This window comes from Pelecanus crispus, chromosome 9 (assembly GCF_030463565.1).
Source record: "Pelecanus crispus isolate bPelCri1 chromosome 9, bPelCri1.pri, whole genome shotgun sequence".
Taxonomy (NCBI): Eukaryota; Metazoa; Chordata; class Aves; order Pelecaniformes; family Pelecanidae; genus Pelecanus; species Pelecanus crispus.
Genome location: NC_134651.1, coordinates 8,693,444 through 8,707,251, shown reverse-complemented (window position 1 = coordinate 8,707,251; position 13,808 = coordinate 8,693,444). Strand labels below are relative to the sequence as shown.

The window sequence follows — 13,808 nt, the reverse complement described above, 5'->3', positions numbered from 1 at the left end:
TACAGAGAAGGACCAGGATGCTTTTTAAGCCCAGGGTGGTGGTACTGGAGTGTTTTTCTTAGAAATGTAGTAATGAATAAACTGACTTTTACTATCAGGAAGCTGGTGCTCTCCAAGTGATGCTTTGTAGCATTTATTACTCGCACCTCTAGGTCATAGCATAGTATTTATATCTTCTTATTCTGAAAAGGAGAACTGTTACTATGTAAATATTAATTAAATATTAATTAAACAAATGCTGTGGTTTCCCTATACATGGAGGAGTGTAGTGCCATCAGTGTTCATGGCATTCTCCCTTCTCTTGCCCAGGACTCTTCCCATAGTTTTGGAGACTAATGTCCACTCAGCTGTTGGGGGCTCTGCAGGAAGGCAGGAGGAGAAGTTTATTTGAATCTCTTGGGAGTTTAAAGACGGAAAATGATTGCTGACCAAAATATTCTGTAGTTCCTCAATCAAAACAAGGAAAAAACATTTTCAAGTCTTATTCAGCTTAGTAACAGACTAAATAGCAGAGGGTTTCTTAGACGTCAATGATTATTTTTAAGATGATGGAAAGTCTTAAATGCTATGTGCTGTTTAAGGCATGTGTTGCCTGCCTTGGTTTTAGTCCTTGTTTTAAGGAGGTGTTTGGGAAGTTTCAGTGTTAGTTGTAATGTATTTTGTGAGCCTTTGTGGCTGGAGTTTAGTATCTAGAAAATAGTCTAGAAAATAGTCCTTAATCCCTTAGTTTACGTAAGATCACTCTCTAATCATTTAATCTGTAATGAATATTGGTGGTAGGAATTGCTATGTTGTACAAATATAGGATCAGTAATTGTTTTGAACACAGGTGTGTAATGTACTTAACTCCTAGGGAGTGATTAAGTTTTGAAGTCGCTTGTGGAAATTAACTCCATGAGGGTATTTTAAGGATTCTTTCATATAACATGTTCTTTTTAATTTGTTGGTGTTAAATTCAGATCCAAAATGGTCAATGTTGAAAACACTGGATGGTTTGATCACGGCCTTGTGATTCCTATTTTTTGTCTTGCTATTGAATCATTTTAGTTGTATGCTTTAGCTAACACTAAAATAAGCTACCGCATCAATACTTTGCCGTTTGTAAACTTTAATCTGGATTCTCATAAAGTTCCCCTTTGTCAATATGGGCAGCCAAAAAGAACAGGAATTCCTTTAAAGCTAATGCTCTATTCTGTTGGTAGGGTTTTGTTTTCAACTAAAAGTGAGAAGAGGATAGAGTTGAAACTGTGCCTGTAATTTTTTAAAATAAATTCTATGTAAGTAATCAAAAGATGGTCTTTAATTTTTGTTCATTTATTTTCTTATCTAAGCATATATTGCAATCAGTAGGAAACTCAATGTTGTTTTAATGCTTTCAGTAAAAAGACTGGTAGAAAAAAGATTTGATCCTTTTTTAATCCTTTAAAATAAATATTGATAGAAACTATCATAATATGGTTTGTGTTACAGGTGGTGTAATACCAAGGGCTGTACTGCTGCCACATCACAATTTTGTGGGGTTTCAGAGAGTAGTTCTGGTAAGGACACTCAATGATTTATCTATTTATTTGTTGTAAAAGTGGACTGATAGTTTGGTACAATTTAGTACTAGTAATTGCAGTTACGTGCATTTACAGTATTTGTTAGGTATCAGTTTCTGCAGTCGGCTGAATCTTTACATTAAGTGTTCTTTTATTCAATGGTCTTTAACAGCTCCTTTTGGAGCTGTTATTGTCTCATGTGTAAATCCATATTAATTTCATTAGAGTTGTTATAACACCTCAATTCACAGCATGGAAATATTAATAAATAGACCTTTTGACAAAACACCTTGTAAAAACTATGTTGTCTGCTTGAAGCGTGGAGTCACTATTGCCTTAGTGTGTATCAGTTTTTCAAAAAAAGGGGAAAAGTTATTGTGTTTTGATTATAGTATTTTTTTTTTTCAAGTACTAAAGTCTTGGCTTCCTAAAGGAAAATATGAATATGTGGTTCAGAGGACAAATATCCAGACTGTGTGCTGTTACTAGTCTCTTCTTAAATTCAATGTGCAGTCAGGATTTTGCAATTGTTTTCTTTAAATGTATGTAACTGCAATCCCTCTAGCATTTCTTTTGATTTTGCATACTTTCCTTAAACATATTTTCTTATCTCTTCTCCATGGCTAGAGTTACAAGGGAGATGAGATTACCTTGCTGCTTCTAATAAAGGGAAAACTCATTCTGAACCAGTCTACCAACACCCATGCTTAAGTATTCTGCAGGAGCACAATTGAGTATTTGTTCTTTCAGCAGTAGATAACTGATACCACATTTGTATCTGTAGAATTTTTAATATATGCTGTAATTTAACAAATGTCTTGTGGGTGTAGCAGATGTTCTTTTTTTAAAATCACAACCCCTTAAAGTTTTTTAGCAAGCTCTATTTGTGTACTGTCTTAGGTCTGTAGAGGGCACTCAAAGACAGAGGGAGTTTTGTTAAAACAAACCTTATCTTGCAAGTAGACCCCCACAAGGTAGAGAAGGATATTGCTGACTGTTCTTTATGGCCGTGCTTTTGCAGGGGACTACTGTACTGGCTCTGCTCCAACAAATCACTTAAGCAATTGAAGTCAATGGGACTAGAACATGTTTAAATATTCTTCTGGATTGATCTGTACCTATGTATACTTTCACAAGCTCTTTTTTTTTGTTTTCTAAAAACAAGGTGGGGTACATAAGAACTTCTTAATGGGATTCTCTAGTCAATGTACGAAACTGGTAGTAGGTGTTTCTGTGTTGGAGATATGGGGGGGGTGGGGCTTGCTGGAGAAGGCTCCGGAGGCTGATAAATTAGGGAAGCAAAAGGATGCTATCTGAAGACACAAGTGAACTGGTGTAAAGACTGACGCTATTTTCCCTGCTGTCAATGCATTTAGATTGGTCTGTCTAAAATACTTGGGCATGGTACTATTCACACTGTATGGTTTCCAGCCCTATAGGTACATAATACCTCGAGCACGCACAAATAATGCATGTAGACTCACATTAGAGTTTCTAAATCTTGGAGTGGAAGAAAATAGGCTTTCAGATTTATATGCGAGAAATGGCATTGTGAAGTTTTGAGTAGCATTACTCAAGAATGTTAAGCGGCAATTCTGCAAAGTAAAGACATCACAGCTTTATAAATATTGTAAGAAAAGAAAGATGATAGGAGCTCTTTGGAGTCTGAGAAATACTGAAAATTTTTCAAAATGTTGCGAGCAATTTGTGCAGTACTTATTAAAGTATAATGTCATCTGGAGAAGTCATGGACTTCTTCCTCTCCATCATCTCTTTATTTTCAAATAATGCTTCTATTACTGGAAATGGGTGAGCAGAATTTTTCATGTGTGGAACCAACCTGCTATTCCAGTGTTTGAGGTAAGGTAAAGATAACCTAACATGGTGGGTTTCTGGTTTTGAAAAGCCATCCTATCTAATTTGTTTAAATCTGAACTAGCAGAAGTAGTTACTGTGATTGCTTAATTCTGCAAAAGATAGAGTGGAGGTCATTTGTGGGACAATTTGACGACCATTTCGGTGCAGCTGCCTGTGTAATAGTAGCCTGCAGTTATAAGACATGGTGTATTTCCATCTCTGCTGATGTTTTAACTTGACTAAGCAAAACGGTTTTCTCTGCACGAAGCTATGATCATGTATCCAGCTGCACCAGTAGAGGAGACTGTTTAATTCAAAATAGCACCTTCTAATGGAGGGGGGGATCCTTATCAGACAGATAATGTATCTTCAGGTTTTGAATAGTTTGCTTTAGAGGGGATTAATTCAAAAATTAGTGAGAACAGATGTCTGATGTTGGCCTAAACATTCAGAAAGAAGAGGAAATGTCCTGGGTTTGAACTTTTTATCTTAATTGGATCCTTTGTGACTTTCAGCCCATTTGAAAAGAGTTTCTTCAGTAGGCTCTCCTGCTTCTACTGTACAAAGCCAACAGTTTTAAATTTTAAGGTTTTTATGTGTGTGTGTAGGCACTCATGCAAGCATTTGCATACAGCTTTGAAGGATGCTTGCCTCACAAAACAAAAACTTTATATACAACAGGCTGCTTTGATGTAGCTTTTTTTTATATATATATCCCATGTGCTGTACAGAAAAGCAAAAATAGTGTTCTTTTAAACCATCTTTTAATATTTTTTTTTAAACTCATTGTGTAACCCTCTACAGGTGTGTTCAGGTTGCTTTTACTAGTCAGCCCCTCTGTGCAGTGCCAAATTAGCAAGAAGAACATTTGCTATGCTTTAATCTTCTAAAATCAACAATGCAATTGCTTCTACAGATACAGGTGACTTTACAATGTGTAGGAGCCGTCTGGGGCTGTGTTATGGCAGGCATGTTCATTGGATCTCTGGGAATTTTTCCTTCACAGTAGTATAAATATGCCTCTAGACTTAAACACTGATGAAGTATCAGAATCTGGCATTCATTCAAAGTTGTCCTTAGTCTAGGATAATTTGAGTTAGGTAAAATATTCCCTTTTCAACAGACAAGGAAAAAGCTTGTTTTTATTTTTCAGGGCATTTTGTAAAAGAAAAGACTGCTCTTGATGATTCAGATATTGGAACAGCTCCCAGTAAAAAAAAAAAAAGGATATGTTGCAGGATATGGAAAATCTGGTCAAGGTTGATGACTGTATTGCCTGTCTTTTCTATGTATTATAGGCATATCACCTTAGCATATATGCTCTTCTTAATATTCTGCCAAAAGACCCTTGATACAACTTCATTGGCGGCGGGGGGGAAGCAGATGCTGAGAGCAGGAAGGGGGACCAACCTAATGTCTAGACAACCTTTGGAGGCATGAGTGAGTTTTTCATTAGATGTATATACTTGAAGGGAAAAATCAGTGATATTTCTTATGGAAATTTGGGCATAGCTAATATAGATGGAGACATTCTCTGCCAAAATACATAGCACTAAGGCCTAGACAGTATGGTTTTTGCTCATGACAACTTAACACAGTCAAACTTTGAGATGTGGTACAGAGCAGGGTGTAGAGATGCGGACATTGAATGTCTGCATTGAAGGTGGTTATTGTAGCAGAGGCTTGGAAGACGATCTGGCCCTTTTTGCAGAGTTACTGGGGGTGAGGTGTTTTTGTCAGAGCTACCCGTGTCCCGGCGAATGCCTTGTGTCTGCAGCTCAACTTCTTGTATAGTTGGGTGTCTGGTCCCACAGTGCAAGCTGGGGCGTGGGCTATGCAAGTCACTTCACTGCCTCTCTCCTTCTTTGGTTATTGCCTCGCTGCCTCCTAGACCATGTGTGGCAGAGGCAATGACAGCCGTGAGAGACCAAAGATGATAGAATGGTGGCCCAGGGATGCCCAATCTTTTCTTTCAGTAAAAGTAAAGCAGTACTCTACCCTCATGACCTACACTAACAGCCTTTATAACCTGCCTCTGGACTGCCATTTCCAGAGCTGTCTCAGGCACACATGCCTGCTTGCCCAGCTGCCTTGGCTGCTGTAGCATCTCTGAGATGTTGCTTGGGTTGCTGTTGCTTTATTTCTCTACTACTTCTTAAAAGATTGCATCTGTATTGCAGATTGTTATATAGTGCAGTGAAAGAAGAAATGAGAATTTTACATTGGTTTCACATTTTTGTTATTTTAGGTTGTAAACAGAAAATAGGACAAGTACGTTGATCATGCTGTGTCACAGCCTAAGACAAATGAATCATGGCATGCTGTCTGTGGCTGCAGTTGGTCGTGTTCATGAGTGGCTGTGCCCAGTCTCCTTAGGAGGGCTAAGATCATGGATATTAAACTCTTACTGTAATACTTGATTTAAATTTAACAGATAAGAAGAGCTTTGACTCTTTGAATACCAAAAATAATGTTTGTCAGATAGTGTGTGTTTATTAAAATTATTTCATGGGTTTTGAGAGATGCATCAACTTGGTCTTAGGAAGTACCCAGAAAAGGCAAGTACTTCACATCCTGTTCTTTGTTAGAAGTCAATTCCAACAAGGCTTCTAAGTGATTTAGGTGCTGCTGGAAAATCTAGCTACCTAATTTTGAAGTCTACCTGAAGTTAAATCTTGAGGTGCTAAACTAAGTATGGTTGGTTTCTGATCCACTTCGGTGGTCCTTTTCCTAAAATAAATTTGTAAGCATTAAATTAATTTTAATTAGTACATCTCTCTTTTCTGAGGAATGCTCTGATTTAATAATTTCTTCCTGCTACTTAGTCTTTAATTAAAAAAAGAAAAGCGCCTAGGTGAAGATGCTTTCATACTGCCCTTTTGCACTTGATCTTGTTTGCATTGGTAACTCATTTCTGTCATTTTTTTTTAAGCTCAGACACTGCAATTTGATTATTCTTGAACAAAAATGTCCTACAGTTCTAAGACAGCTTTTAAAGACTCAGAGCTGTGGTTTGCACTAATACTGTTGTTGCATTTGGTTTTATTTGGGAATAAAAGAAAGTGGTGTTGTAGGTGGTATTGGTGGAGTGGTTATGAGGAAAGGATGTCTTGTTTTGCGGATTAGCAATCTAATAAGGCACGGATAGCGGAGGAGTGTGGGAGTAGACATATCTAACGTAGATTCACACGTTGTTTTTTGCATCTATATGACCAATTGCAGAAACATCTTACCTATTATTTTTAGTTTTGCAAAAGGTGGGGTTTTTTTGGTTTTTTAAGGTCCTGAACTCAATGGTTAATTGCCTGCAGATTCCCACAGGCTCATTTCAGGCTGCTTTAGTAAACAGGGCTGGATGTGAAAATGCTTGGGTAAAGGAGAGTTGAGTTTTTAATCTGAAGGTGAACTTTCTTAAGCCTTCTTTAAAACTCTCTATTCATGCATAATGCTGCAGTCAATCATGAGTTACACGTCTTTAAATCTTTTAGGTGAACATCTTGGGGCTAGAAAGAACTTATCAGTTTACATTTAATTTATTCCAGGCTTTAGGATATTTTTCATGGCTGTAGAGAACTTTGAACAGTAAATATGATGAATGTTAGCACATATATTCAATACCAAATTCTGCTGTCCAACTGCAGTTAGATTCTCAACATGTTTAATATCTGAGTTAATAAAGAAAAACATATCTAAAGCACAGTGTATTTCTACTATTAACATTCACAAGTACCAATCTACCTGTTTGCCATCAGTCCACAACTCGTAATATTGGCCTTGTCCCAAGTAGTCAGAAGTAGTCAGGTTTTTTTATTAAAAAAAAAACCAAACCCAACCCCCAAAAAACCCCAAACACAACAACCCCCTGCATTCTTAGTGTAATTAATTCATTGTTTTCCCTATCCGAAGGGCACTGTTTGCTTTTTCTTCATCCCAATTAAAATAAATCTGGCCTCCTCTTCAGTAAGTAGCAGGTTCTGATGTAGTTGCTCTTGATTAATGGCCATTAAAGCTGGAGATGATATCTTTCCTTGTTAACAGTTTATATTTTCCTGACTTAAAATTTTAACAAATTGTAACTGAAGGATCTGCTCTCTGTCCTGTGAGGTTGTTAGGGTTTGGGGTTTTTTTTTCTCTTTCACCTCATTATGGTTCTCTCTCACAGGGGTTTTACGTTTCATCCTTCATTTTTCAGAAACAATGGACTCGGAGCTGTTAGTATTCAACAAAACAGCTGCCTCAGGAAAAAATTGGCAGCTTTCACGCACTCACAAAGAAATTTCAGAAAAATTATTTGTTATCCCCAAACTAGATGCTGCCAGAGTACATAATTCCAAAACTTATTTTCTCATGGGAAAGGCATATAAGACTAGGCTTAACAATGGAGAAATAAGCTGGGTTTATTTGCATTTAGAATAGATCAAACCCTCTTCACCTACTCTGTGAACAGAGCACCTCGTTACTGTCTCTGTTTCCCCTAATCAAATGGCGTGTTTATATCCCCAACACTGTGGAAGTTATGTGCTATGCCTGATAATCCCAGATCTTTTCCAAAATAATGTAGGAGTTGGGGAAGGCGCTCACACATAGAGAGATCACGCTTTCTCCTGGGTCTTCCACTGCAGGAAATGCTTCTCTTGCTCCATTTATGTGGTTAGCATTATTTATATATAGTTCATATATATATATATGTTATATATATATATATGTTATATATATATGTCAGCTTCTATGCTGAAAATAAAACCTGCACTTGGTATTAGCTTTGTAGGTGCTAAAAAAGCTGAGGTGAGAGTGTTCTGACTCATACACCAAGGGCAGGGCAAATGAGTAAGTAGATCCTTTGTTGGAAAAGGTCATGTTCGTGTAGCTGTATGTCCAGACAGATATAAGTGTGTTTGGTTTTAGTTTGGCTTTGGTTGTTCACTGGGAAAGACGAACCAGGCCCCAAAGACCTGCAGGAATTTAGGATAATTACCTGCGTAATGATAGCATTAATAAACCATAAAACCCTACCATGTCACAAAAAAGACCCAATCCAAAACTATGAGCTAGTGGTGGCCTCTAATGAGTGTTTCAAAACTTAGACTAGCAGAATTCATTGCTCTACAGCCGAATGCTGTCGGATCTCCTAGGCAAGGGCTGCTTGGGTCCTCACAGGCTCAGTCTCGCAAGTACCAGGGCACACCACAGAGAAAGATTTGGGGTCTCTTTGTTTTATTTTTGGTTATGGAAAAATTATGGATGTGCAGTACAGAATGGACTTCAGCAAGGAGGTGTCCAACCTTACGCTAATGTGAGTTGTAGATGTCAGCATGGTGCGGAGGGGTGCCGTGAGAAGATGCTGGTTGGCTCTGGCAGGCGTGCTGTTGTCCCCGTTTCTGCACTCGTTCAGATGCTGCTAACTCCCATCTCTGCTGTGCTTTGTTGCTCTGCGTAGGTATAACTCCAAATCACCTCAATTTGTTGTTGTTATGGCAGCATTAAAAAAAACTTCCTAATCAAGAACGAGGGAACCCGCTGCGGTAAATACACTGAAGCGGGTCAAACAAAGTCCTTTCTCCTGCAGGCACTTCAGGACGTGACTCGGGTCACAAGGCTAAACAAACAAGGACAAATAAAATGAACAGGGCTTAGCGGGAATAGAAATCACTGTTGTTGAAGCTGAATTGAATTTTTTTCAACCACCAGAGTTTATTTGTGCAAAATGTTAGCAACTCATGTGTTGTAATGGAAAGGTAGTGAAAGAAGAACGTAGAAAAAGAAATGACTGAAGGAAGTACAGATAAAGTCAGTGCTCTTGAAAGCGGTTGGAGAAATGAATTCAGGAGTGCAGAGTACGTGTAGGCAGTGCGTGTTGAAGAGGTGAAAATCAGGGCAAATGCGTGACCACAGGCTCAAGATTGCATGTCAGATCAAGAGATGAAAGCCAGAAGATGGATCACCAGCTTGGGAAAGATAGCAAGTACAGCAGATAGAAACTGTAAAAGGGTGATGGTATGGGGGAATGGAAGAGGCGTCCATACACCCGTATGAAAAAATCCCCAGTCAAGACAGGAATGCTATTGTAGGAGTGCAGAGATACCTTTCCGCAGATGCTTGTAAGAACTACATATGCTGTTTTATTACCATCAGGTAGCAATATAAATATATTAATCATAACAAATAGAATCTGTGCCAGGCCACATGGTCACTAATCACCATTCCACAGTAAGATTTCCAGAACAAAAAAAACAACCTAACCCCAAAACCCAAAGCCACAGACGGTTGAAAAGCGACTAAGTATGAAAGTCTGCCCAAACTTCGCTAGTTTTTCATTGACAAGTAAGTAGCATTAGTCCAAGCTCAGATTGAAGCTTTTTTTGTAAGCCATCAGTATGCAGGTCAGCAGCAGGAGCATAGTGAAAAACTGTGTCACTGTTAGTGCACCAATATCCATCAGCTCAAGTGATTGATGTAGATGTAATCACTGTCTCTAATAGAAATAAAGTCAGGGTAATGGAACATTGTCACAGGATCAATGTCTCCTGTTTTGAAAATAAACCCCCTCAGCTTTGCCTTTGCATTTATGTACCAGCAGGCAACCACATCATTCAGTTCAATTGACACAGTCCCTTAGAGCCCTGAATGATCTATTGTGGGAACATCAGGAACAGCGTATTGGAAAAAATGGAATGTTCTTGATCAGACTTCCAGGCCACGTTATTCGGTGGGTTTTCCAGCAGTGAAAATGAGAATAAATCAGCTGAGAGCAGAAACTTAGCACAGTATGGAGATCTTTAACTCCATTTAACTGTTTAATTTCTACACATTCTTGATCAAAAAGTTTGAACCGTAGTGCTTGTGCTTATTTTCAGTGGTGCATGGTCACAAATAGAGACATTTTTTGGGCGTTGCCTCTCCCCTACCTTAGTCTCAGCAGAAGCTCTTGATAGGGCTCATTTTGACCAACTCAAGAGTTCTCCTCAATCAGTTACTTTCTCTGAAATTTTTACACTGTTTGATCCAAGCAAGGATTAATGGGTGTGCTCCCCCATTCATCCATAATTAATTTTTTGCTAAGGCTTTAATGCAGCACAGGAGATTAGCAGTCGTATAGTTGCATGCTTAAAACTGGATGCATGCCGAAGAGGTATATTGCATAGAATTTTAAACAGCATAGCAGATAATGCTGCTTCCAGTTTTCATCTTTCTTGCACTTGATTTCAGCAAGCTACTGCTATTCTATGTCTAGATCCAGCGAATATTAGTACACCATTATTGTAGCACTTAGTAAAGCCATTTAACAATTTTACAAAACCTTCTTGAGATAGGGTCTGTAAGTTTGATTGCAAAAGTCTTAATTTATTTAAATTAGGTATTCCTGAAGGATTGTAACTCTGTTTAAAGGGACATCCTTCTAATGGCCTAAGAATGGAAGCTCTGCAGCTTGCTTGGCATTACCACTGTTCCTGTGATGGCCCCTCCAATAGGAAAATTTTCCCTTTTGGGGGACAGATGCCTCTCCCTGGAGTGATGACAAGCTTTGTCTGGTGCTTCCTGCTCCATTGCAGAGTTAGATGTATTTAGTGTACAGAGCCTACAAGGTAGACTCTGCAGGTCATCTTGTGAGGTAATCTATACTGGCCAAACCTATACTACCGCTTCCCCAGGTAAACGTGCTAATTCTGGTCATCAGTCAGAAGCTATGTGTTTCTAATCAGTTATAGAAATGCCGCATTTCCAATTTTGGTGCTCTAGGCATCTGTCCAGCTTGTGTGCAGGTACGACAGTCTAACCCTGAAGGTCATCCCATCAAGCCACGGGTTCTTCTTCTGAAAAATGCCTTTGGTTTGGATAGGTGTTTGATCAAGGAGAATTTCATAATGTTTGGTTATATTTCCTGGTGTTCTCTGCAAATTATTTAAGTATTGGAAGAGGGTGGTGATTTAACTTTTAAACTACTACTTCTGGACAGTTTTCATTTAATCCTAGTTTGCCTGCATCAGTGGACTTGAGCTCTGTGATGAAAAGCCGTCTCCTTGGCTGCCTTCAGGGGAGCGAGACGGGATGTTTGGGCTTGGGATCTTGTGGGGAGTCGGGGAGGGATGGCTTTCATGAAGTAGTCAAAATTGAGGCAGGACTTTCTGCTGGTGGTTTTACTGGCATATGGGTGCATGTTCTGCACAGCTGGGTTTGGCTTTTAAGTTTTGAAGGAATAACATATTTGCTCCTGAAGAAAGATGTATCAGAACTACCTCCATTTCAACAGGGTTGTAATTACCATGCAGGAAAGTTGTGCCTGGAATGAGATGTCTGTTTTCATTGCTCCCCAAACAGCTCCGCAAAAAGTCTTTAAACTGCTAATATACAATAACCTTTTTGCTATTCTGACACAGGAAATAAGGAGAAAAATCTCCCCCAACCACATAATTTCTTCTTATGTTGCACTGTAACAAGGAAAAAAAGAGATTTAAGAACCTAAAAAGTGTTGAATAAAGTGTCAGTACCAGAAATATCCCTGTTTCTTTAGTCAGTCTAGGGATTTACAAAATATGGCTGCCAAGAATCACTGCAAGATGCCCTATAGCTGTCCAGGAAGATGTATTTTTAACTCCAGAAAGCATAGAAGTTTGCAGCTTTGTAGCCATAGCCCTGGAAATGCGATACTGAATATACTGTCACTAGTGTCTTTGCTGTAACATCCGGAATCCCAGTCTCCTGGGTCACGCAGCATATGACTTTGGGGAGGAGATTCATATAGTTCAGTAATTAAATACTACTTTGCCCTAAGCAAAACCAACAAATGGGCTTCATCTGCAGCTTATTTTGTAATAGTACTCAGGACTGTGCTTGGCGTTTCTGGGGACTGAGTACTCTGATAAGTACACAGTAACTGTTATTTTTAGCTAAGGTTTTGGGTGGTTTCGGGGTTTGTGTGTCTGGGGTGTGTGTGTCTCCTTTCCCTTTCAGGGTTGTAATTCTTTTTCTTCAGAAAATTTCAAACTGGCTTTGTCATCTTGTATGCTTCATACTCAAATTGGCACAGAAAGACAGAGACTGTTGCCATAAATTAGGTCACTAAAGCTGAAGTACAGAATACAAATATTTATTGCCTAAGCTAAGGAAAACAATTCAGATGAGGAAAGGAAAAATTATTTTTTTTAGTATTCGGAAATGAAGCTGTATTCTTGAGATTAAAAGCAAAGCAGCAGAGTTAAAAGATGAACATGAGAAGCATCTCTTGTTTTAAATTGCTAGAAGGAAAACTAGCAAAGCTTGATCATATGGGAAATCAGTAAGAAGGTTCATTAGGTAGAATTACAGATAATTTTTTTTTATGCAAGTTCACATTTGACATAGATTATTGAATCTTAAAATAAAAGAAGGGCACATTTAAATAATAGCAATTTAGAGACACAGGTAAAAGTGCAGAAAATGAAATAACTTGCATTTTGAACTATATTACAACAAAGCTTATGCATTTATTTTAAAAAAAATTTACTTTAAATTCAGAAGGTTGGAAAGAATTCTTAATTGCAGGTTGTCAGATAGTAGGAGAACTTTAATAAGGGCTCATTTGTATTGTGCCCAATACAATATTGGACCCCATCTCTCAAGTGAAGATGTGAAAGAGGAAATAAGAGTGTTTAGAGCAATTAGTGGATACAGTTAAAGAAAACTCAAGCTTTTTTTTTCTTCTTTTTAAAGTATGAGAAAATGTTCTTTGATTGCAATTGAAATTGATGTCTAACAAATTCTTACGCAGAACGACATGCAACATTGGTCATACGCTGCATGCTTGACATACAGGCACCACTAATTTATTTTATGAGTTTTCCTTTATGAACCATTTCTAAAGGGCTACACATAACTCTTCTTTGGATGTAGTCTTACTGAGTTCAGCAGCCATTTGGGGTAGACCCACCATGTCTTGGGGAAGAGCCCTTGGGGAACGCTTTAGTAGAACAGCAGTCACCAGCAACAATGTTTTGTGGAGCCCCGGATGAGAACTCCAGTTCTGCAAGCTACTCACACGGTGGATTTTGTATCTGAATGAAGTCCTGCTGAAACTTCACAAATCCAGGAGTTTGCCTGGTCTGAGTGGCTGGATTTCAATAGCCCCCTTTTCACTTTCTTCAGCACCTCTGAGTTGATAAATCAAAGCAGACTTGGTGGCATTGGTGCCTCACTGTCTTTAATCGACCTGGATGCAGTTGGAGAAGCGGCGGAGTTTAGTGTATCGGCACTTTCCTGGGCTAACGCAGTATTGTCTGTCCCCTGAGCCACCGTGACAGCAATCACGTAGCTGCCAAGTTCAGCAGGTAGGTTTACCAGGCTGAGGGACTCTGTGTTAGTTGCAAAGCATAGGAAGACAAATTGTGTATCACACACAGGACTTCATTTTTATTTTTAAGAGGTAATACAGATATA

General features: G+C 38.6%; 1 protein-coding gene across 1 annotated transcript in view; it reads left to right on the top strand.

Moving 5' to 3' along the window:
• The first annotated feature begins 1,498 nt into the window (after positions 1 to 1,498).
• The window catches only part of TBL1XR1 (TBL1X/Y related 1), a 34,512-nt gene continuing 22,202 nt past the window's right edge, over positions 1,499 to 13,808 (top strand). Inside the window, exon 1 of the mRNA XM_075716461.1 lies at positions 1,499 to 1,538. The gene's annotated coding sequence lies outside the window, so the exon portion shown is untranslated. The remainder of the gene's footprint in view (positions 1,539 to 13,808) is intronic.